We start from the raw sequence: 21,770 nt of genomic DNA, 5'->3' as shown, positions 1-21,770 counted from the left end.
GGCCCAAAGTTCAAGCCCCAGACAGGCACCAAAAATAAATAAATAAATAAAATAATTTTTTCATGAATTCTAGGTGAACAAAGGTTTGTTTATAAAGATTTCATCACTCAGTATTCTACAAAATATACAATATATAATATATAAATTAAGTAGCGCTGTGGCTCAAGTGGTAGAGCATTAGCCTTGAGCTGAAGGACAGTGCTCAGGCCCAGAGTTCAAGCCCCACAATTGACAAAAACAAACAAACAAACAAAAAATCTGGTTAGCCGGGTGCCAGTGGCTCACGCCTGTAATCTTAGCTACTCAGAAGGCTGAGATCTGAGGATGGCAGTTCAAAACCAACCCAGGCGGGAAAGTCCATGAAACTCTTAACTCTTATCTCCAATAAACCACCAGAAAACCAGAAGTGGCGCTGTAGCTCATGGTACAGTGCTATCCTTGAGCTGAAGAGCTAAGGGATATCGCTCAGGCCCAGAGTTCAAGCCCCATGATGGACAAGGAAAAAAAAAAAATATATATATATATATATATTATACATATATATAAATTAAGTATCCAAGAATAGGAGCTAAATATAATTAAGTAGAAACTAAATATAATAAGGTATAGTAAAGAAACAAGCGTAATGGTACACAACTGTAATCCTAGCTACTCAGGAAGTTGAGGCTGGAAGACCACAGTTCAAAATCAGCCCAGATAGAAAATCACCAATATGGACATCGTAAGATTTTCTGTAATTTTAAATGAAATGGAAAAGTGTTCACAATATCATGTTAAGTGAAAAATGTATATAACGTTAGGTATCAAAACCATATAGCCAACATGATATAAAATATATAAAATGCACATGTATATATTTTTAATAGAAAAACAAAAACTAATAGTGACTCACATAAATTATAATGTCACTCATTTTAATTTTTTTTCATGCTCTCTCTCTCCTAAAAATGAGCACGTAATTTTTATGAGCGGCGGGCACAGTGTGGGAACAAGTTGTAATGTGGTCTCCAGATGGATTTTGCTAACATTTCCCAGGAAGAGTCAACTTGATATTCAAGTGCCAAGGCTTCTTCCCTTAAGGAAGCATGGCTTCTATTTTGTTGTAGAGGCACATTATCATACCTAAGATGCAAAAACTGAAGCACAAGCTTGCTAAGTAATACATACTCATCTTTTTTTTTTTTGGTCATGGGGCCTGAACTCTGGGTCTGGGCGCTGTCCCTCAGCTCTTCAGCTCAAGGCTAGCGCTCTACCACTTGAGCCACAGCATCACTTTCAGCTTTTTCTGCTTATGTGGTGCTGAGGAATCAAAGCCAGGGCCTCATTCATGCAAGGCAAGCACTCTACCAGAGCCACCTTCCCAGCCCTATAGTCATCTTTTGACTTTGCATCCTATGATGATTCATCCTAGGATGAATCCAACTTGAGACTCTCTCCCTTTGCCATTAGCATCTTTCTGATTTATCAGGGCCCCTAGCTTCATAATTCCTTGTCTTCTTGACTCAGAAGCTCTTGGTCCTCTTTTAACTCATAAAGGGTTAGAGCAGATGCCCCTGAGGATCACTTAAATGCCTAGGACTTCAATGTTTTACTTACCTATCTGAAGCACAGCTTCCTTGAAGGGCCCCCTTAATTTGCCACTTAACCTATTAACAATGGCTTGGAACCTCAAAACTATTTTCTCCACTTGAAGCCACAGCCCTCTAATATCTTAAACCTAAAGAGATAAAGGAAATCATGCTGAGAAGAGTAAATCAAGATTTGGAGGGCCAGGCATCAGTGGCTCACGCCTATAATTCTAGCTACTCAGGAGGCTGAGATCTGAGGATCGCAGTTTAAAGCCAGCCTGGGCAGGAAAGTCTGGGAGACTCTTATCTCCAATTAACCACCAAAAAAACCAGAAGTGGTGCTGTGGCTCAAGTGGTAGAGCACTAGCCTTGAGCTGAAGAGCTGAGGGACAGTGCCTATGCCCAGACCCATGACCAATCTAAACAAAAACAAAAACAAAAAAACACAGATTGGGAGAAAACATAGAAAATAACAAAAAAAATTATCAGGCTGAATTTCTCTAAAGGAAATTTAATAAAAGCAAAACTCAGCACTTTGATCTCAAAACCAATGGTAATAACTTAGTTTACCAATAGCACAAGCACACACACAAAGGCAGGTTGTGCACTACAACTGTGATTTCAGTGAGTTCAGTGTATATGAGTGTTTAGGGAAAAAAATATTATCTTGATTTTTGTTTTGCTTTTTTGTAAAAAAACAAAGTGGAAGTTGAATAGGAGTGAATGTTACTGAATACTGTATCTGTGCTGACCACAGATCTTGAACAGGAGCATTATAAACAGTTAAGTGGGGAACAGAGAAACAATGTAGCTAGGGGACTTAAAACTGCCACATAAACAGCTAAGGGAAATGGCAGGCAATCTTTAGCTTAGAGAATAGTGGAGCCATGATAAAATGACAATCTTTTTTTTTCTTTTTTTTGCCAGTCCTGGGGCTTGAACTCTGGGTCTGAGTACTGTCCCTGGGCTTTTGCTCAAGGTGAATGCTCTACCACTTGAGCCACAGCACCACTTCCAGCTTTTTTTTTTTTTTTTTAGTTTATTGGAGATAGGAATCTCACAAGCTGGGCGCAAATACATTTATTCAAAAGAAAAAAGGCACGTATACAAATAAATAGAATATAAACCGGGCACCAGTGGCTCATGCCTGTAAACCTAGCTATTCAGTAAGCTGAGATCTGAGGATCGTGGTTCAAAGCCAGCCCGGCAGGAAAGTCCATGAGACTCTTATCTCCAGTTAACCACCAGAAAACAAGAAGTTCATGAGACTCATCTCCAATTAACCACCGAAAACTGCTAAAGTGGTAGAGTGCTCACCTTGAGCTGAAGAGCTCAAGGACAGTGCCCAGGCCCAGAGTTCAAGCCCCATGACCAACAAAAAGAAAAAAAAAGTCTCACAGAATTTCCTGCCCAGGCAGGCTTTGAACCACAATCCTCAGATCTTAGCCTCCTGAGTAGCTAAGATTACAGACATGAGCCACCAGCACCCAGCTATAATGACAATCTTAATGACTATAGCACCATGTAAAATGAGTAGACCCAGCTAGCTTCTTAAGGGAGAGTACTTGCACCAGGCACAATTCCTTACATCTGTAGTACTATTGGGAGGATCAAGGTTCAAGGACAGCCTGGGAACAAAGTATTTAAGATTCCTTCCTAACCAACAGCTGAGCACAGTGGCTCATCCATGTCTTACCAGCTGCAGCAACAGAACAAAATAGTTGGATCACAGCCCATACATGGGCCTAGGAAAAAGTGAGACCTCATTTCAAAATAGTGCAAAAAGGGCTGGAGGCCTGGTTCAGAAACAGAGTACCTACCTAGTAAGCTTGAGGCCCTAAGCTCAAATCCCAGTCCCAGTAGTGTGTGTGTGAGTATGTGTGTGGGTGTGCAACTGCCACAGAGACAGGAATGGATTTGCCCTATGGGGCTGTAAGTGACACTCATAGGAAAGCAAACCACTGCTTGGTCTAAGGAAAAGCCTCCTAGAAGTCAGGGCACACACAGGATGAACTGCCCAGGAAAGGTGACAGCATGGTAAGAGTGCAGATTCCCACAGGTCAAGAAACATTACTAACCAGTTCAAGAATCCTGCCTCTTACTGCACCTGGCTTTGATGCATTACCCTCACCTTCACAAGCCTCAGTTTTTTTTCCCTACATTTCCCTCAATAGAGAACTATGTTAACATGTAGCCTATCTCTCAGTAACTTTAAAAACCAAAGTCCCTGTTGAAAAAAATATATGTCAAAAAAAAACTATAGGACAGCAGAGAACTTAAAACAGTAATTTAAGACTTTATAATCTCCTGTCACTGTTTATGGCTCATCTCTCCATGCTGAGGGCACATTTCCAAACTTTTTTTTATTGCTCCCTGAGAGTATCAAATATCTGTTGAAACGATGTTTAAAAGGAAATCATAAAGCGGGCTTAAACCATGACAAGCTAAGAGAAGAGCAAACTGAACACACAGACAACCAAGATATTAATAATTAATCACTGAGCAGTCTAAAATTTATTGGGTCAGCCACAGGAGGAATATACCAAAGTAATGGCGTGTGTATATGGGGTTACACCATAGGGCAAACACTGGAGAGCTTTCCCAAGTTTCACTGGGTAGTGCCTGGCTCACTCCGTTATGACTGATACGTAGGTCTTGGTGCATGTTAGGTTGTATTTATCTTATCTGCATGCTGCTTTCGCTCTACCAGCCTCTACACTTCATCGTCCGTCCTATGCTGCCAGCTGCAGGATGCGTTCCGGCCTAAGCATAGGAAGGTTGCTACTGAACCTCTTTCTTTCTCTTGTACTTGAGAGATGGCAAATTTTTGATCTTGCTTCTCTTCCACCATCCACGATGCCTGAAAGACTGAACATGTGCAAGGAATGAACATGCGATTGGCACAGGAGAAAAGGATCACGCCTCCTTGCAGTGCGATCCACTGCCCACTGCCCTCCTGAGCTCCCACTCCGCTCGCTGCCTAGCTTGGCTTCCCTTTCTATCATCACAGGTTTCAAAAGGAACAGATACCGAAAATGAGGAGGAGGCAGAATGCAGATACGGGCGCTCACGGGAATATCAAACCTGTTTCCGCAGACACTGGTGGGCAGCTTGGGGCGTCGGGAAAGCCCCGGCCGTACTCCCTGCTGCGCTGCGGTGACCGCCAGCAAGACGATTAAACTCACCCAGACATGAGCGAGACCTTCGTTCTCTCCTAGTCCTGGGCTGCGTGTTCCGCGAGACCACCAGCCCTTCTCCAGAAGGCCCTGCCAGCCTCGCCCGGGCCCGACCCAGGCTCTCTCTAAACCGCCCCCGGGAGCCCCCTGCTCCCACGGCTCCCTCCGTCCCCGGCTCCGCAGGGCCCCCGGAGAAGGCGGGCCGGAGCGCAGGGCGCCAGGCGGCCGCGGCGGGCTCCGCTCGGAGGACGCCAGCGCGCCCAAAGCCCCGGAGCGCCACGGGATCCGCGCCGGTGACACGCCACGCGAGTTCTCCACCCGGCTTCGCCCATCCGGAGCCCATCCCGGAGCCCCAGCGGGACACAGGCTGGGAGGACCGGCTCGGCTCGAGGCCACCAAGCCCGGGCATCGCCTCCCTCCCGCCCGCCCCCGCGGGACGCCGGACGCGCCGAAGACCGCCGCACGCGGGCGGCCGCTTCCCGGGTGCCGCTCGCCGCCGCAGCCTGGGAAACGCTCCGGCCGCCGGGCCCCTCGGGCGGGGGCAGCGCGGTCCCGCGTCGCCCGCACCTGATGAGCCGCGGCCCCGGAGAGAGCGGCGGGGGCGGAACCGACCCCAGGTCCGGGCTCGGGGGCAGGCGCGGGGGGCGAGGCGGGCCGGGCCCGGGACCCGCACCCGCCGCACGGGCCCCGGGGCCCGCACCGGGACCCCCGGCACGAAGCGGCCCCGAGGAGGGCGGCGGCGCGGGAGTGGGCACCGGCGGCGCGCGCGGGCGGCGGGGCTGCGCCCTCGTCCGCAGACGCGTCCCGCCGGATCCGGGGCTCCGGGGCGCCGGGGACCGGGACGGCGGCCCCGAGTCCCGGAAACCCGGCCGCCTCCCCGCCAGCCTCCTCCCGGGGCCCCGGCCTCCCCGCCAGTCTCCTCCCGGGACAGGCCTACCCGCTCCGCGGCCGCGGGCCCCGCTCCCCGGCCCGGCCGGCGCGGCCTCCTACCGGCTTCCACTTCAGGGACGCGCCGCCGCCGCCGCCGCCGCCGCCGCCGCCGCCGCCGCCGCCCGCGCGAAACTCGTCTTCCCAGAAGCCGCTGTGGCCGCCGGCCGCGCGCCGCCCAGGCCGCGCCGGGCCCTCCGCTCCCCCTGCCGGCGGGCAGCCATTTCCGACCGGGCTGCGGAGCCGCCGAAGAGCTTCGGGCCGGAAACGCCCGAGGAGCCTCGGCGGCTTTCCGCGCGGGCCCGCGAGGGGCGCGGCGCGCGGCATTGTGGGAGGCGCGGGGTCGCGCCGGCCGCGGGGGCCCTCGGGACCGGGTCTGGAGACCCCAGGCCGGCCCCGGCCGGAGGAGCTGGCCCTCCCCGCGTCCCAGGAAAAGGCCCGAGTGCGAGGGCCTGGTGCTTAGCCCGAAAACCCAGGACGCCGCAGCTGTGTGGGGGAAAGGGCCCCTGAGCCCCGCAAGAACGGAGTGGAAGTCGGGAACGGCCTCCGGGGTGTCGGGCACCCGGGCCCAGGTGCGGGGAGAGGGCGGGCTGGGTGACTCCCATCTTTTAAAGCCTGTAACTGCAGTGTCATCTAAGGTCTGTCTCCTTCAAAACTGAACTTTTCTTCTCTAAAGGCAGGGCTTCTTTCTACCCAGGGTTTCCTCACGGGCGTGGGGAAGGGGGGCTCGTCGCCAGGCCGGGTTGGCGCCCGGCCCCGTGCTTGGGTGGTCTTCCTTCCAGGAGAACCGTGCCCCAGAGATGGCCCCGCAGCTGCTGACCCGGTCCACTCCCACTTCTTGGCAGAGCCCAGGCCCAGTGCAGCCGAGAGAACAGCGAAGACGGGGGTTGAGCACGCCATTTGTGAAACAAGACAACAAAGAGCACAGCATCCTGTTTTCCTGGAGCCCCTTCTCCTCATCTCCCCATCTTCTTTGATCCTTCTTCCTTTCTAAGATCTTAGTCTCCCCTCACTGCTGCCCCTTCTCCTTGCCCAGCTTTTATGATAAGCAAGCATACTCTACCAAAAAAGTAACTTCTATTTACTGAGGAAAGTCAGAGGAGGAGGGAGCAAAGTTTATGGTGAAACTGTTACCCACCTGAGTTCACTTTTCTATTTTGTTTTACAGTTTTCCTCCCAGGCTTTCCTTCCAAAAGAAGGTGTGGTGGTGGCAGACAGGATCCTGGCATGTAGGAGGGCACAGACAGGAAAGAATTTCCAGGTGCTGGTTCACGGCCACACTGACGAGAAGGGACATGCAGATACCTGCTACCTGAGGGGTATGCATCTTACATTTTTGCATAAAGTAACATATTGCTGTGCTTCGTTTTAGCAGTAACCAAGCTTTGGAAACATAATGGATATTCATCTGACACTTCGTGGACCCACAGCCTTCCACAGCTGCTGTCCTGCTCCCTTCCTCCACAGTTTGTGTCCTTTCTTTTTCCTTCTCCAACAGTTTCTCAAGTTCCCCTCCAACTCTTCCCTGCCCTTGGGCAAGGTGTGCCTCATCAACCATTCGACTCCCTTCTTGCCATTTCAGGCAGCCAGGCCCCTTCCTTCCAGTGGAAGTCCAGTCCCTGCTTTCCAAGGCCCAGTAGGTATCATCACAGCCTTGTCATCCTATGAGTGCATGCTTTATGAAAGCCTGAGTGCCAGCCAACACACTGCACCCTTTGCAAGCACTGTCATGTTTTAACCTCACTGGGAGGTATTAGCCTCTAGACAGAGAATTGAAACTTCAAGAAAAATAGAGGTGGCTACTGCTGGCCTGTCATCCTAGCTGCTCAGGAGGCTGAGATCTGAGGACCTTGGTTCAAAGCCAGCCCGGGCAGGGAAGCCCTGGAGTTCCTTATCATCCACTAACCACTGCTCAAAGCCTTGAGTTCAAGCTCCAGGACCAGCACACACACACACACACATGCATGCCCACAAAAGCAGCAGCTGCTAAATAAATCAGGTGCCCAAGAACACACAGTGCAGACTTGAGGGTGGATTCCAAGTCATCCTCACTCTTAATCCCCCCCCCCTTTTTTTTTTACCAGAACAATCCAATTATCCAGAACACTATTTCTCACTTAGTATTTCTCATTGTTAACCCTTTCCCCTATTCTTCTGCCACTCTCACTCTCTTTCCTTACACACAAACTCCAAACGTGGCACTCATCCTTGACATCAGTCTTTACACCCACATTCAATTTTTTTCCAAGCTTTAAAGCCTTTAGGGTACTCCTTCGTCTTTTTGTAATTCTATACCTACTTGCTTGGTTCAAGTCCACTTTACCCTTCCCCTATACTATCAACTCAATACCAAGATTTCTGGCTTGGAAAAACACCAGAAGCCAAGTGTGGTGATATGTATGTGCCTGTAAGCCTAGCCTTGGGAGGCTGAGGCTGAGAGGGCTCCATGGGAGAAACCCAAGTAAGAGCCAGTCTCTCTCATTCGGCTGCTAGCTTTAAATTCCTAGAAGACAGGCATGATTGTCCCATCTTGGGTCACACACTCATCCCAGACCACTTTGGTTAAGCAGCAGATCAGTCCCGATTGAACATCACAAAGGGCCACACTTGTAAACAGGACTTCTGACCAAAAGACACATCCACGTCCTCACTCAATTGGCCTGTTAAATGCAGAAATGATACAAAAGGGTGGCTGTTTAGAGAAGCTGGTAAACACTTCTTTCACAAGGGAATTGTAGTTGGAGTTGTTGCTATGAGAGGAATATAAAAGGCACAGTGGTAAAATCATACTAAATAAAATGGTGTTCGACCTAGAATTCTTCATTTTCCAAATGTCAGCAAGATCCTCTTAGCCCTACTAATTACTTACCCTTCCCAAAACTCATACCATCTAGGAGAATGGGGGTTTTGTCTTATAAAGGAGAAATGACAATAGATAGCCTTCAGTCTTAAGAGAGGGAGGCGCCAGTGGTCATTTCTAAGAGATGGGCACCAGATCAATCACAAAGAAGCCCTGAGTTAACCCCATCAACCTTCAAAAGATATAAATCAGGAAAATATCAGTGAATTTAGGTCCAATAAGAAATTGTTTTATCTGTAATGCCTTGATTTTAAAAGTTAATGCTGACAGCCCCTATTTGAGATCTTTTCTATATATAAATTATTGGGCAGTTTTGTGGTCTATAATTAGAACAGTGCATGACAATTTCTAGATTTGAGTTCCAAGGTCACTCTGCCTCAGCCTATCGGAGCCAAAAGAGACAAAAGGTCACCAGGGGCTCCAAGAACAGTACTCATCACTCTGCTGAGTAGTTCTCTGAAAGTCCTGGCTTTGATGTTACTTTCTTAAAAGGTAGGGCAGTTTAGGTAGTTTAGAAAATGGCAAGAACACTTAAGTTAACATGAGCTGCACAACAAAGCACATTGTGTCACTGTCACAAAACAACAAAAAACCTGTAGCCTGGCATTAGTTTATATTTGTAATGCTATCTAGTCACTGTCACAAAACAAAACAAAAAACCTGTAGCCTGGCATTAGTTCATATCTGTAATGCTAGTTTCTCAGAAGGCTGAGTTGTAAGGATTGCGAGTCAAAGCCAGCCCAAGCAAGAAAGGCTGTGAGACGCTTATCTAAAAATATAGATACTAGGTCTTAAGTGGTGCCCTCTTGGCATCCTGGTGGATGACAGGGACTTTCAGAATTCCATTTCCCCACCCACAGGTGACAGGCATCTGATTTCCTAGAAGCAGATGGGGCAGAGACTTGGACAACAGGTTTCTGGAGCAGCCACAACTATACCATGAACTTGGGAGACTCTGAACTCCCAAGCTCCTATGACCCTGCCCCTAACCATGTTTAGGACCCACCACCTCTGTGGCCATTACACCACGCCTCATGCCTCCTTTTCTTCTCAGGTCACCACAGCGTTCCTCTTCAACTCTACACTAGAGTGGATCTGGTTTGTTGAGATTGTTCGCAGCTCTTCCTTTAACCACTAATTCCCTCATGGCTCAGTTTCCTAACAGTATTAACTGCATTCGACGTTGCAAGATTTTGGAACATGAGTTCACTTTCTGTTGCTAGTTTTTCTAATAAAGACTCCCAATTCAGCTTCTCAACATGTGGCTTCTCTGTATCTCACAATCAAACTCCCAACATTCTCCCACAGACTACTCAGAAAAGTGGCACAGTGGCTCAAGTGATGGAGTGCTAGCCTTGAGCAAAAAGCTCAGGAACAGTGCCCAGGCCCTGAGTTCAAGCCACAAAACCAACACACACACACACACACACACACACACACACACACACACACACACACACACACACACACACACACACACACACACACACACACACACACACACACACACACACACACACACACACACACACACACACACACACACACACACACACACCTGTGCCCAGGCCCTGAGTTCAAGCCACAAAACCAACACACACACACACACACACACACACACACACACACACACCCCTGTAGCTCAGCAATAAAGTACTCGCCAAGCATGCTAAGGTCTAAGGTCTTAAGTACCAAACTAAGTGTTAAGTGATTACCCTAATTCATAGTATTCTCCACCTTGCCATGTGGCTGTGAAAAATAAACTTCATGTTGGCTTCTGAGACATCTAACCTTTAATGACCAACTAAGGTTTAAAAAGGACTAGTTCAGTGGGGAGCTGGGGCAGAAGGACTCAAAATAGCTATAGTTACCATAGATATCAAATGCCATCAAGCTGGGCACTGGTGGCTCACACCTGTAATCCTAGCTACTCAGGAGGCTGAGATCTGAAGAATGTGGTTCAAAGCCAGCCAAAGCAGCAAAGTCCATGAAACTCTTATCTTCAACTAACCACCAGAAAACTGGAAAAGGAGCTGTGGCTAGTCTTGAGCAGTAAAGTTCAAGAGACAGCACCCAAGACATGAGTTCGAGCCCCACAACTGAAAGAAAGCTTGACCCTAGAAATTCTATAGGATGATACACACGCCCCTAAGGCAAATCTGAAGGCATCTAACATTTATTCTAAATTATGTCAGGGAGGAGTAAAGTGGCTCAGGCACCACATGCCCTAACATGGTTGGAAGGACTTCATGTAATAACACAAGAAGTGAAATTAGGCAGAGGGAAGATGGCTGAATTCCAGTGTCACTTCTGTACACCCAGTGACTCCAAACAAATTACCCATAGACACCTTCTGTTTAAAACCACCCAAGTGAACAAGGTGCTCCAAGGACAAAATGTCAGAGCTTCTTCGACATCAGGTAGCATATTGCTTAACCAATGTGGCTATAAAAATCCAAAGAGCACAATTCCTAAAAGAAATAATATATGTATGTTTACACACATATCTTGCAAATGTTTCAAATTTACATATGAAAAAACAATACATTTCTACCAATCAGATGTTTAAAAGAAAACTGTGTAGGTTTTGAACCAATTCAGGAAGGCCTGTAACAAGACCTTACTAAAGAGAGAGTTTCCCTTCTCTGTACTACTACTCAAAAGTCACTCTCAATGTAAATAGTTAAGAGTATAGGATTCCAGCCGGGCTTGGTGGCTCACGCCCTGTCATCCTAGCTACTCAGAAGGCTGAGATCTGAGGATCTCGGATCAAAGCCAGCCCGGGCTGGAAAGTCTCTGAGACTCCTATCTCCAATAAACCTCCAGAAAACCAGAAGTGGTGCTGTGGCCAAAGTGGTAGAGCACTAGCCTTGAGCTGGGTGACAGAGCCTAGGCCCAGAGTTCAAACCCCACGACTGAACAAAACAAAACAAAACAGAATATATGATTCTAGTAAGTACCTAAATCTTAGAACAAAATAATCACTGATGCCTCCTCAGCTCAAGCCTCCAGCCTTGCAGATACCATGCCACAGATCAACATGGAAACTACTGAATATGTGACCACATTGCTACAAATCCATCAATTTAGAGGGCTAAAAAACTAACAGTGCAAAGTTCATCTCTAATGGAGAAAGTGCCAAGTATTTTGGTCTCATGCAAAAAAAAGATGTGAATAATTATGTATGTTACTGGGAGAAGCATATATTTATTTTTTATTTATTTTATATTTTATTTATATTTTATTTCATTTAGCAAAAGGATACTTGACATAATTGGTGCAAAAGATGCAAAAATGTTAACTATATATGACATATTAAGTAGTATATGTGAATTATATTCAGTACATGGGAAAACACTTTTAGAAGTTAAAAAAAATTTATATTCCTTCTATTTACATGTAACTATAATGAAATGATGCTCCTTTTTACTTCATGTTTTATTTGCCAAAATAATAACATCTAAACATTATAGCAGGAACACCAACAGCAAAAACCAACAAATAGGGATGGACAATTGCCACCTCTGGGCCTTCCTGCTTCTGGGCAGGCTTGTATAAAAATTGTTCTCTGTGTGTCAGCTACTTAAAGGTTCTCTTTTTCACTCACCTTGCGCACACACTGTGCATTTCTGCCTGGTGCTGTTATCTCTCAAGACACTTGGCTTCAAATGACAGTGCACGGAGCAGGACTGGGTGAGTTGCCATCAGTCCAGCTCTGGGAAACACACAGACCAGCGAGTTTTTAATGAAGGTAAATCTGTTCAATTAAAAGGTGGCTTTTATTCTGTGATTGTGCCCTCTATTTTTTAACTGTCAAATGCACTTGTTGAAATGATGATATTGTGGTGACAGATGGCAACTTTCTCTTTTTCTCCCTTACTTGACAAAAAAGATGGATACATATTTATTTTTGTACACCCTCCCGTGTGTGTGTGTCTGTGTGTGTCTGTGTCTGTGTGTGTCTGTGTCTGTGTGTGTCTGTGTCTGTGTGTGTGTGTGTCTGTGTGTGTGTGTGTCTGTGTGTGTGTGTGTCTGTGTGTGGCCTGGGTGCTGTCCCTAAACTGCTTCTTGCATTATACCACTGGGCCACAGCTCTACTTAATGGCTTTTTGGCAGTTTATTGGAGATAAGAGTCTCACAGACTCTCCTGCCAGGGCTGGCTTTGAATCATGATCCTCAGATCTCAGCCTCCAGAGTAGCTAGGATTTACAAGCATGAGCCACCAGCACCGAGCCCCAGCCTTTCTTTTTTTTTTTTAATATACTGGTCCATTGAATTTGAAAGTCTAGTAACTACCAGTCTGCCCAACTACACTCCTCCTCCTTGGCATTTTAAGAATGGCAACATCCCCGTGTACATACACATACCCACACATACAGGTGTGTGCACACACATGCACACACATCTATGCACACACATGCATGCACACCAACATGTGCACACACATAAAGACAATGTTACTAAAATCTGTCCAATAGCCAGTCTCTAAAACAGCCCCAGAGGTCCTTTCGCCCTGTACTCACAGCCTCCTGCAGTCCCTGTCCACAGTGTAAGCAAGGGTAGACCAGAACACAGCAATGAAGGTAGCGTGGCAGGAAGCACCTCAGCTTGCATAGTAATCGCTCTGTCTGTCCCATGTCACTCACTCTTGGCAAAAGCTCACTGCCTGTCCTGGTTCTCACCACGGGGAGACTCTGGAACTGAGAAACCGAGGCTACCTGCTGACAGCAACTCTGTGAGGCAGGACACAGCTCCTCCAGGCCCAATCAAGCCGGTAGCCTGGGAGAGACTATGAGCCAGACGCTCAGCTCCGTCACTCCTGAATCTTTAACCTCCAGGAATGGTAAGATGATAAATCTTGGTATTAAAACAGAACACGAATACAACTTCTTTATCCTATTTCAACTGCAAGTTCACCCTCCTCCTACCCGGCCAGTAGCACAATGCAGGGCCACCTGGAGTGGATTTATGTCTGGGCTGTAGACAGAAAAGATCAGCAGAGACCACGCTACATTACCGGCTTCAGTTTACTTGACCTGACTTTTCCTCCACCATGGCTCTTTCTACTTTTCTCATATTGACCAGACAACTCAGTAAACGCAATAATCCATCTCTAGCAAGGGAATCAATTCCACAAGTCTGTAGGCTTTGTGAAAGGAATTGTTCTATGTAAATACAGCATTTATGAAATTCTAGGTATCTGGCAAATTTCTGTTGACAGACATCTAAACTCCAGCTGTCCAAATCACTAAGACACAGACCTAACTCAACAGAGGAGCGGATCTCATATTTTACTGAGAAAATAGAAGGAAGCAGACATGACCTCGTTTAAATACCTTTCTACCACCTTCAAGGTCGTAAGGATAAGGGGAAAAAGTTATTTTAGCAGATGCCAATATCCCTCTTCAGAACACTATTTTATTAAGAAAATTACCTTAGGGCTGGGAATGTGGCTTAGTGGTAGAGTGCTTGCCTTCCATGCATGAAGCCTTGGGTTTGATTCCTCAGTACCACATATACAGAAAAAGCCGCAAGTGGCACTGTGGCTCAAGTGGTAGAGCAAAGCCTTGAGCAAAAGAAGCTCAGGGACAGTGCCTAGGCCCTGAGTTCAAGCTCCAGGACTGGCAAAAATAAAAAAGAAAATTAAACAGAGCACCAATGACTCATGCCTGTAATCCAATCTGAGGATCGTGGTTCAAAGCCAGCCTGGGCAAGAAAGTCAGTGTGTCTCTTATCTCCAATAAACTATCAAAAATCCAAAAGTATAACTGTACTCAAGTGGTAGAGTATTAGCCTTGAGGAGAAAAACAAACAAGGAAACTACCTTAGTGTGACTCTCAAAGTTAGGAAGAATAGAGCACAACATAACCTGTGATACAAAGAGACTGGAAACAGGTATATGAAAGAGAAAAAAACAGAGACATGCATGGTGTAATCCCAGCACTCAGGAGCTAAAACACAAGAATTATACATTCAAAGACAACCTAGTCTACATAGCAAGACTGTCTCTAAAACCAAAACAAGTCCAAGAATAGAAAAAGTGACTAAGGAGAGGAGCTCAAGTAATGAAGGAATCGCAGCTTGGAGAAACAGGGACCAGTGATGGGGATTTGGGGATGCTGAAGAATGTTTAAAATAGAGATATCTATTATTAAGTTATTTGTGTTGCTAGGGCTATAAATTTCCCTGTGCCTTCAGTAATACTGTTCCCATGCACAAATGACTCATGCTAGCGATTTGGGGAAAATCCAGTTATTGGGTGAGCATGGAATCAAAGAATGAAAACAGCACTGCGGCTGTTTTGACACCCAAAACCAAGTAAACTGTAAGCCAGGCTCCTAGGAACTCACAGGACCTGGGACTGAACTTCCCAATGGGAGCAGACAGAGAGCACTAAGCCAGCATTCCTCAGAAGCTTGCCTCAGCTGACAGCTGCACACGTCCACCAACTCTCCTTTCTACTGGGCTGGCCTTTGACAAACAAGATATCCCCACTTCCTTTCTCAAGCTAGGTGTTCCTTGGCTAAATAGGCTATAATACCCTTTCTTCCAGCTTCTCGCTACATTCTACATGTAAAAAAATTGTCTTGTCTACCCATGTGTATTGCTTAAAAGTTCCAGCTTCAGCCTGGAGGATTGGCTCTTGTTAAGGAAAAAGGAGCTGCTTTGGGATAAGGAAGGGTTTGTGAAATGTAAGGTTTTGTCTTAAATTCGTTTTTGTTGTTGTTGTTGTTTGCCTGTCCTGGTGCTTGAACTCCAGGCTTAGGCCCTGTGCTTCTTTGGCTCAAAGCTAGTACTCTATCACTTGAGCCACAGTACCCCTTCTGACTTCTTCTGAGTAGTTTACTAGAGAAAAGAATCTCAAAGACTTTCCTGTCTGGGCTGGCTTTGAACCATGATCCTGGGATCTCAGCCTCCTGAGTAGGTAGGATTACAGGCACGAATCATTGGTGCCTGACATATACATTAGCCCAGGGCCTAGCAAACAGAAAATGCTCAGTAATGTTGGTTGCTATCATGTCATCATTCTAGAAAATTCTTCAAAGAATCATCTGCATTCTATGTCACTTTTCTACTGCCATTCACTCTTTTATTATTTCACTCTTTCAGTATTAGTTATTATTTAATAGATTAGCATGTGGTAATCTATTAAAATTGCTTTTATAAGAGTAACAAGGGGGGGGGAAGAAGGGGGGATATGGGTGGGTCGGGGGTGGGATATGGGAAGGGATAGGAAGGGGAAACAAAGGAGAAAGCAATAATGCTTGATAAGAAATGTACTCATTATCTTGCCCATGTAATTGTAACTCCTCTGTACGGTATTTTCATAATAAATTTTTTTAAAAGAGTAATAAATGACTTTAATTCATGAATCTGTGTGTGTGCCAGTCCTGGGGCTTGAACTCAGGGTCTAGTCTCTGTCCTTGAGTATTTTTGCTCAAGGCTAGTACTCTACCACTTGAGTCATAACTCCATTTCAACTCTTCTGGTAGTTTATTGGAGATAAGAGTCTCATGGACTTTCTTGCCCAGGCAGGCTTTAAATCACAGTCCTCAGATTTCAGCCTCCTAAGAAGCTAGGATTACAGGTGTGAACCACCAGCGCCCTCTCTAATCTTGTCAGGCATCCTTTTGGAACTCTCCTACACAGTAGAACGTCAACAATATTCCCCTTTCTTCTAGTCTTCATCACCAGTCAGTGAAAGAAAATTCCCACCTCCTTGCTCTATCTTCTTTCTCTTCCAAATTGCCCTAGAGCTAGTTTTTCTAGAAAATAAGTCTGGTATTATCATCAAATCTTTGACATTTTCTCTTTTTCTACAGAAAAAAATAGCCCTGATTTCTTAACACTCTACATAAAAGTTCCAACTCTTCTAGTCTTTTCTTCCCCAACCTAGCTACCCCCAAATCACTAGAAAGCGAGCAGCTCACCAGCCACTTCATGTACACATTGGTTTGATCTCTGCATAGGCTGATCTCTCCGGCTGGAATTTCCTTTCCTCTACCCACACTCAGTTTAACTGGCAATTGTCCTATAAGACTTAGCTCCAGGGCTGGGAAGGTGGCTCAGTGGTAGAGTGCTTGCCTTGCATGCATGAGGCCCTGGGTTCAATTCCTCAGCACCACATAAGCAGAAAAAGCCAGTAGTGGAGCTGTGGCTCAAGTGGTGAGCGCTAGCCTTGTGCTGAAGAGCTGAGGGACAGCACCCAGGCCCAGAGTTCAGGCCCCACAACTGACAAAAAAAAAAAAAAAAAAGACTTAGTTCCAAAGCTGTCACTCAAAGGGGGACTCCTTAACAAGTTCAGATTTTCACAAAAGCATTCTACCCACCAGGAAGACAGAAAGATTAAGCTGTGATCTGACAAAAGTTAAAACTTAGTGACTCTGGTTAAGGATAATTTGAAATTGGTGAAAAAGTTTCAAGATGCTGTGTAATACCGGCAACTGCTTTGTAAATTTGAACTTCATGCACTCTAACAACAAGGAAACAATCAAACCCAAGTCAAAATAATTTTACTAAATAACTGGTGACAGTCCAAAATGTCAATGTCCTAAAAAAATGATAGGAAGGTACAGGGAGGGAAGGGAGAAGGGAGGCTGGTGAGGCTGGAGTGAATGTTTTGTTTTGAGGCTGGGTTTCTCTATGTAGCTCAAGCTGGCCTCAAACTGGGGGTCTTGCCTTATCCTCCTGAGTGCTAGTTATTACAGCATGTACCACCACACCCAGTTCTCTACTGAATGTTCAATCAGGGGGAAAATTGCTGTATACATATTGGAATAAATGGTGAAATTTGAAAATAGACTCCATTATGTAATCGTATTTTAGCAATATTGAATTTCCTGGATTTAAGTTACACTGTGTTACGTAAGAGAATGTGACAAACTCATGCTAAAATATTTAAGGGCAAAGGACCATGATTTCTGCAATGCTTCAGATAATAAGGTCTCTCTCAGGATTAACTCTGCCTTTACTGAAAACCATAAACCTTGGTGAGAGAAACTGAAGATAAAACTAGTATTATTTAAAATGTCCATATTAGTGGTTCTGTAGCTCACAATGGTAGAGCACTAGCCTTGAGCAAAAGAGCTCAGGGACAGCGCCCAGGTCCTGAGTTCAAGCCCCAAGACTGATAAAAAAAAAAAAAATTAAAATGTCCATATTACCCAGATCTTCAAACCCCTAACAAATTCCAGTGACATTTGTGATGGGAATGGGAAAAAAATTCTATAATTTATATAAAATACACAAAAGTCCCTGAATAGCCAAAGCAATCATGAAGAAAAAGAACAAAGCCTGCGTAATAAAAACAGCATGGGACTGGCATAAAACAGACAGACCCAGTGCACAGAATAAAAGGCCCAGAAATAAACCCACAGACTTACAGTCAATTAACGTTCAATAGAGTTGCCCAGGACACACAATGGGAAGGGCAGTTTCTTCAATAAATGGGAAAAGTGACCATCTGCATGCAGAAGACACAGTTGGACATCTTAGTCATACCACATTCAAAAACCAGCTCAAAATGGATTAAAGACCTCAATACAGGACCTGAAACTTTAAAACTAGTGGAAGGAAAAACACAGGGGAAAAGTTTCTTGACATTGGTTTGGCAATGGCATTTTTGGATATAACCTTAAGTAACAGGGCAACAAAGGAAATCACGTAGATTAGACTAACAAAAGCTTCAGTATAGCAAAAATGATCATCAACAACAACAGCAGCCAAGAGACAACTGTGGGATGGAAAGAACACATCTGGATGAGTAGTGAAGAGTCAAAATCTAGAAGGATCCGGGCACTGGTGGCTCACGCCCTATAACCTTAGCTACTCAGGAGGCTGAGATCTGAGGATCCCGGTTCAAAGCCAGCCCAGGCAGGAAATTCTGGGAAACTCTTGTCTCCAATTAGCCACCAGAAAACTGCAAGTATCGCTGTGGCTCAAGTGGTAGAGCGCTAGTCTTGAACTGAAGAGTTGAGGGACAGCGCCCAGGCCCAGAGTTCAAGACCCACGACCTACAAAAAAAATAATCTAGAAAGAACAAAAATATTCATTAGCAAATAAAACATTGGCCCTATCCAAAAAAATGGGCAAAGGACCTAAACAGATATTGCTCTTCTTTTTTTTGGGGGGGGGGTCCAGTTGTGGGGCCTAAACTCTGGGCCTGGGAGCTGTCCCTCAGCTCTTCAGCTCAAGGCTAGCGCTCTACCACCTGAGCCACCGCGCCACTTCCAGCTTTTTTTTTCTTTTTGCTTATGTGGTGCTGAGGAATCGAATCCAGGGCCTCAGGCATGCAAGGCAAGCGCTCTACCACTGAGCCACCTTCCCAGCCCCGTAAACAGATATTTCTCAAAAGGAAATATATAAACAACAGACAGCCATATAGCAAAATGTCAACAACCACAATGAGGTACCACTGCCACCTGTCAGAATAGCTAGTATCCAAAAGACGAAAGATAGGAAGTAGCACTGTGGCTCAAGTGCTAGAGCGCTAGCCTTGAGTTGAAGAGCTGAGTGACAGCACCCAGGCTCAGAGTTCAAGCTCCACGACCGACAGAAAAAACAACAACAAAAGACAAAAGATGACATTTGCTGAGGATGTGCAGAGAATGGGGCCAGGTGCCACTGCTGGGCATGCACGCCAGCACGAGGCCTTCCCAGATTCCCAGCGGTACTGCCTGGATCTCCAGCCTTCCAGTGCCCCTCCTGGTGCTTGCTCTTTTACAAGCCATCCAGAAATTTCTGTTGTCTTGAACTCAGTATGTGGTACACAGCCTTACAGTTGCTCCCAGCTATTCCCAGGGCTGTTGGTTTTGTGTAACTGAACAAAGTGAGTTCTGAAGCTTTTCCTGTGTGTCAGAGGGCTCTGAGGAAGCAGCTGTGGCGAGCACAGGAGACACAGCTGTGTTCCTTGCTTTGCCATGACTGCTCCGCCAACGAACAACATCCCAGGGGACCTGTCAAGTTACCCCGCTGCATGGCTAGCCAGAGGGGGCGCAAACAGTTTTGAGCAATCATGATCAAACGTTTTTGAAACTTTCCTTTATCCTTGACATGCCTTGTGTTGCAGCAGGTCTATTCACGGCTGCTCATTCATCTGAAGCCAGTCACCGCTTTACGGGTCTGAACACGGAAGTTGCCCCGCCGAGGACCTGGGCAGAGACAAAGGCTCACGGGCACCAGGGGAGAGCCAGAAAGGTAAACAGCTGCTCCAGAGATTTAAGGGATCTTTGAAAAATAATAAAAGCAGGGAAGCAACGAGCATTCGTCACCTCCAAAGGGGCCTTTGGGTTTTAAAAAATATACCTCGGAAACTTTTAACTTTGTGATCCTCCCAGGTGCCTTCGTCTTGTTTTGTCCTATAACATCTCCTCCATCAATTTCCTTTTTCTCTCTAGCGATGTCGGCCTCCTTTTCTTAATCTATGAACATACATGCATAACTTTCTTACATCCCCAGAAGTCTCCCACTGCCCTCAAATCCACTCTCTCCTTCCCGCTGAAGCCAGTGGTGAAGAACTTCGTCCATGCTTCCAAACTGTGGTCTGAGGCCAGCAGCCGGCCACTGTGTATCTCAAGTGCAGGCCTCGGGCCGCCCAGACCCGCTGATTTCCTGTCTCTGTGGGTGGGTGAAGCTCCTGCTGGAGTCTGAAAGGCATCAGCTCCACCATCCAGCCCTCTCCTTTCACTCATCAGTCTCACCTGACTTCCACCAGCCACTGCTTATTCCCTGAGGATCTATTCTGAGCCTTCGTTTTCCCCTTTTTCTCTCTCTAAGTTAACTGAGCCATCTAGAGACTGGTTTGTTTTCACATAGGTTAGTCTCTATCTCTGATTCTCAGATTCGTGTCTCCATCCCCAGCCTACTCTGGAATGCCCATTTGTTTATGGATCTTTCTGCCAAAATGCTGCAGGTTTGTAAATTCAACACATCTAAAATGGACTCACTGTATCCAAGAGTCACTCTACATTTGTATGTTGAAAATCTGCACGGTGACAACTGCCAGCCCCAGGCCCCTGCCACCCGTGGAGCCAATCATTCCCAGTGTGCTCAGGTCACCCGCTGTCACTCCAGCCCCTACTCCCTGGGGGCTGGTCTGCAGACTACAATCTCATGGGTGCTTCAAGCATCCAGGCTCTCCTCACAGCATTAGTGAAGGTCTAGGCACCCTTAGGCCACTGTCACAGCTATGTCTCCCAAAGCCTGTGACTTCCTTCCTAACAAGTCACAGAATGTCTGACATTTCCAGTCAGCTCCTAGAGGGCTGGCTGGTGCATATTTCAAACAAGCAGACTCTCAGAGGCCTTTCTCACTTACTGAGCTGCAACCGGAAATGAGGAGCCTCTGCTTAGTGAATCCACGTCAGCAGAGTCACCATCTCACACCCTTGGGATCCGTTCCCACACAAGCTCCCTGCACCTGTCTGTATCCGTTATAGAATTCAGGTTATTCTTTTGGAGCATGGTGCACTTCCTTGGGGGTTATGCAGTCCACCTGACTTCCAGAGGCTTGTGGAGATCTATGTCCGTGGTCCGTCTAGAAGCAGAGAGGGGTGTGATGAGGCCTGGGGAGGATCAGCTGTATCTTACAGAACATCTTCCTCAGGAGAGACTATTATGGTTTGGACCTGGAATATTGCCAAAGATTCATGTGTTAAAGGTTTGGAGGGCAAAGTCCGGCACTTGTGGCTCACGCCTGTCATCCCAGCTACTCACAAGGCTGAGATCTGAGGATCGCAATTCAAAGCCAGTCTGGGCAGGAAAGTCTGTAAGACTCTTATCTCCAATTAACCATCAGAAGTGGCGCTGTGGCTCAAGTGGTAGAGCGCTAGCCTTGAGCTGAAGAGCTGAGGGACAGCACCCAGGCCCAGAGTTCAAGCCTCAGGACCGACAAAAAAGAAAAAAAAAGTTTGGAGGGCAATACTGAGAGGTGATTGGCTCCTGAGGGCACTAGCCTCATTAATTCATGGATGAAGTCACAACTGAATGGCCTATGAGAGCCTACCAGAGGAAGTAGGCTACTGGTTTGAAGGGCGTCTCTCATCCATGCCCCTTACTTCTGTCTGCTTCTTGGAGGAGAGCAGCCGCCTCTAGCACATGCTCCTTCTACCATGATATTCTCACCTCAGGCCCAGAAAGAATTCTATGAATGGAAACCTCTAGAACTGTCTATAGACTACTGGGATGAGACACTTCACTGGGGAGTAGGGGGGCAAATCCATTCACAACAGGAAGATTTCCT

General features: G+C 46.5%; 1 protein-coding gene across 5 annotated transcripts in view; it reads right to left on the bottom strand.

Annotated features, from left to right (window-relative positions):
• Extl3 (exostosin like glycosyltransferase 3) overlaps positions 1-21,770 on the bottom strand; it is a 69,198-nt gene that overhangs the window by 29,289 nt on the left and 18,139 nt on the right. Inside the window, exon 1 of one of the 5 annotated variants that reach the window (XM_070016759.1) lies at positions 5,735-5,787. The exons of 1 other annotated variant lie outside the window; for it this stretch is intronic. The gene's annotated coding sequence lies outside the window, so the exon portion shown is untranslated. Of the gene's footprint in view, positions 1-5,681; positions 5,788-21,770 lie in introns of those variants that run through there. 3 more of the 5 variants (XM_070016760.1, XM_070016758.1, XM_070016763.1) reach the window with 3 other exon arrangements.

Source organism: Dipodomys merriami, unplaced genomic scaffold (genome assembly GCF_024711535.1).
Source record: "Dipodomys merriami isolate MVZ:Mamm:240054 unplaced genomic scaffold, mDipMer1.0.p SCAF_12, whole genome shotgun sequence".
Lineage (NCBI taxonomy): Eukaryota > Metazoa > Chordata > Mammalia > Rodentia > Heteromyidae > Dipodomys > Dipodomys merriami.
Note: the sequence above shows the minus strand (reverse complement) of the source record. Positions and strands in the feature narration are given on the sequence as shown.